This window comes from Mus pahari, chromosome 13, assembly GCF_900095145.1.
Source record: "Mus pahari chromosome 13, PAHARI_EIJ_v1.1, whole genome shotgun sequence".
Classification (NCBI taxonomy): Eukaryota; Metazoa; Chordata; class Mammalia; order Rodentia; family Muridae; genus Mus; species Mus pahari.
In genome coordinates this window covers 36,982,654-36,986,480 of record NC_034602.1, presented here as the reverse complement: position 1 = coordinate 36,986,480, position 3,827 = coordinate 36,982,654, and the positions used below count along the sequence as shown (strand labels likewise).

At 40.0% G+C, this 3,827-nt stretch overlaps 1 pseudogene; it reads left to right on the top strand.

The window, feature by feature from the left end:
- LOC110330292 overlaps positions 1–3,827 on the top strand; it is a 65,660-nt pseudogene that overhangs the window by 19,572 nt on the left and 42,261 nt on the right.

The window sequence follows — 3,827 nt, the reverse complement described above, 5'->3', positions numbered from 1 at the left end:
AGAAGAAGAAGAAGAAGAAGAAGAAGAAGAAGAAGAAGAAGAAGAAGAAGAAGAAGAAGAAGAAGAAGAAGAAGAAGAAGAAGCAATCTCATATTAGTACCTTAACAGCACATCTGAAAGCTCTAGAACAAAAAGAAGAAAGGATACCAAAAAGGAGCAGAGAGCAAGGAATAATCAAACTCAGGGCTGAAATCAATAAAATACAAACAAAAATATGACAATCAATAAAACAAAGTGTTGGTTCTTTGAGAAAATTAGTAGGACTGACAAACCCTTATACAAAATATTTGAATTTTAAAAATCAGAAATCAAAAGAGGGGACATAACACCAGACACTGAACAAATCCAGAGAATCTTAAGGCTTACTTTAAAAGCTATTCTTCTCTCTTCAACAAGGTGGCCAAGCGGCCGATGCCAACTGGCAAGTCTTTGAGAAGACGCTGACTGGCAAGACCATCACTCTTGAGGCCAAGCCCAGCGACACCATCAAGAATGTGAAGGCCACCATGCAAGTCCAGGAATGGGTCCCACCTTCCCAGCAGAAGCTGACATGCCCTGGCAAGCAGCTGGCGGATGGCCACAACCTGCCTGACTGCAACATCCAGCAGCGCCTGGCACTGTGCCTGCATGGTGGGACCATCCCTTTTCAGCTTGCTCAGAAGTACAGCTGTGACAAGATGACCTGTCACAAGTGCTAGGCACGCTTGCATCCCCTGCAGTCACCTCCTGCAAGGAGGAGTGTGGCCACACCAACAACTGGCACCCCAATAAGAAGGTCAAACAGAGCTGGAGCTATATCTGGCCCATGACCAGGGACCAAATAAAGTTCCCTTCCATCAACTGGAAAGAAACAAAAACCAACAAACAAAACCAACAACAACAACAAAACCTGTACACTACGAAATTGGAGAATCTAAAAGAAATAGATAATTTTCTCTATACATACCATTTACCAAAGTTAAATCAAGACCAGATACACAGTTGAAGTGGAACTATAACCCCTAGTGAATTAGAAGCAGTCATTAAAAGACTCCCAATTAAAAATGCCCAGGGCCAGATGGTATTAGCACAGAATTCTGCCAGACTTTCAAAGAAGAATTGATGCTAATACACCGTAAATTATTCCACAAAATAAAAATACAAGGAACACTAACCAATTTGTTTTACAAGGCCACAGTTGTTACCCTGATACCCAAACCACATAAAGACTCAACAACAACAAAAAGACAATTATAGACCAATTTCCCTTATGAACATAGATGTAAAAATTCTCAGTAAAATGCATGCAAACTGAATTTAAGAACACATCAAAAAAGACAATCCATCATGGTCAAGTACGCTTCATCCCACAGAGGCAGGGAGATTTCAACATATGTAAATTAATAAATATAATCCACCATATAAAAAAATGAAAGGCAAAAAAAAAAAAAAAAAAACATGATCAGCTCATTAGCTACAGAAAAGGCCTTTGACAAAAATCCAACACAACTTCATGATAAAAGTCTTGGCGAAAGTAGGGATACAAGGTGCATACCTCAACATAACATAGTTTATAACAAGTCCTTAGCCAACATTAACTTAAATAGAGAGAAACTCAAAGCAATTTCACTAAAACCAGGGACAAGACAAGGCTGTCCACTCTCTCCATACCTATTCAATATAGTACTTAAAACCTGAGCTAGAGCAATATACACCTGAATACAAAGTGGATACAAATTGGAAGGGAAGAAGTCAAGATATCTTTGTAGGTAATTTGATACCTTTGTAGGTATACATAAGTGAGCCTAAAAATCCTAAAAGGAAACTCCTACAGCTAATAAACACTTTCAGCAAAGTAGCTGTATAAAAAAATAATAACTCACAACGCCAAATGCACTGAGAAAGAAAACAGGGAGACAACACCTTTCTTTTCTTTTTAATTTGGATATTTTCTTTATTTACATTTCAAATGCTATCTCCTTTCCCAGTCCCCCCTCCAGAAACCCCACCCCCATCCCCTATCCCCTGCTTCTGTGAGGGTGTTCCCCATCCACCTACCCATTCCCTTCTCCCTGCCCTCAAATACCGCTATACTGGGGCATCTAGACTTCACAGGACCAAGGGCCTCTCCTACCACAAGGCCATCCTCTGCTACATATGCAGCTGGAGCTACAGGTCCCTTCATGTGTCCTCCTTAGTTGATGGTTTAGTCCCTGGGAGCTCTGGGGAGTCTGGTTGGTTGATATAATTGTTCTTCCTATGGGGTTGCAAACCTCTTCAGCTCCTTCAGTCCTTTCTCTAACTCCTCCATTGGGGACCCCATTGGGGACCCTGTGCTCAGTCCAGTGGTTGGCTGTGAGCATCCGCCTCTGTATTTGTCAGACTCTGGCAAAGCCTCTCAGGAGACAGCTATATCAGGCTCCTGTCCTCATGCACTTCTTGGCACCCACAATAGTGTCTGGATTTGGTGTATGTACAATAGATCCAAACAATATAAAATACTCTGGGATAGCTCTAATCAAGCAGGTGAGAGAGACTTATATGATATGAAGAAGATATTTGAAAATAGAAAGAGCTTTCATACTCATGGATGGGCAGAATCAATATAGTAAAAATGACCATGCTACCAAACTCAATCTACAGACCTCTCCCACCACACCTCTGTCAACCTTCATTAGACCTGCAAATCAGGAAACATACAGACCTGTGGATCCCAAAACTTATAGACCTGCTGATCGGGTGCCATATAGCCAAAGGACTTACCATAAGAGACTTACCATACTAGGACCATCAAGGTTAACCCTTTCCCAATAGCCTACTACAAGAACATCCAGGGACCAAAACCATCCACATGGTTAAAGTCCCTCAGAAGAACACAGTCAACAAAAGCCAGGGCAATATGACAGCTCCAAAGGACAGATACCCCATTACAGCAAGCCCTGAATATCCTAACTCAACCAAACCACAAGAAAATGACCTTAAGTCCAATGTTAGAAAGATGATAGAAGCCATAAAGAGGAAACAAATAAATCCTTAAAGACATACAGGAAAATACAATTAAACAGATGAAGGAATAAATAAAAGTGTGCTAAACCTGAAAGTAAAAACAGAAGCCATGGATGAAACACAAACTGAGGAAATTCTGGGGATGGAAAACCTAAGGAAGAGAACAGTAACAACAGATGCAAGCATCACCAATAGAATATAGGAGATGGAAAACAGAATCTCAGGCATAGAAGATACAATAAGAGAAAGTGATACCTCAGTCAAAGAAAATGTTAAATCTAAAAGATTCCTGACACAAAACATCCAGGAAATCTGGAATACCATGAAGACTGAACCCAAGAATAATTGGAATAGAAGAAGGTTAAGAGTCCTAGCTCCAAGGCCCAGAAAATATTCTCAACAAAATCATAGAAGAAGACTTTCCCAACCTAAAGAAAGAGATGCCTATAAATATACATACAACTTATAGAACATTAAATAGACTAGACCAGAAAAGAAAATCCTCTCACCATATGATAATCAAAACACAAAATCTACAGAACAATGAAAGAATATTAAAAGCTACAAGGGAAAAGGCCAGGAAATGTATAATGGCAGACCTATCAGAATTACATCTGACTTCTCAACAGAGACTCTAAAATCTAGAAAGGCCAAGACAGATATCTTTCCACCTCTAAAAAAATATCACAGATGCCAACATAGACTACTATACCCACCAAAACTCTCAGTCACCATAGATGGAAAAAACAAGATATTTCAAGACAAATTAAAGTTAAACAATATCTATTACCGGGAAGTGGTGGCACGCCTTTATTCCCAGCACTTGGGAGGCAGAGGCAGGT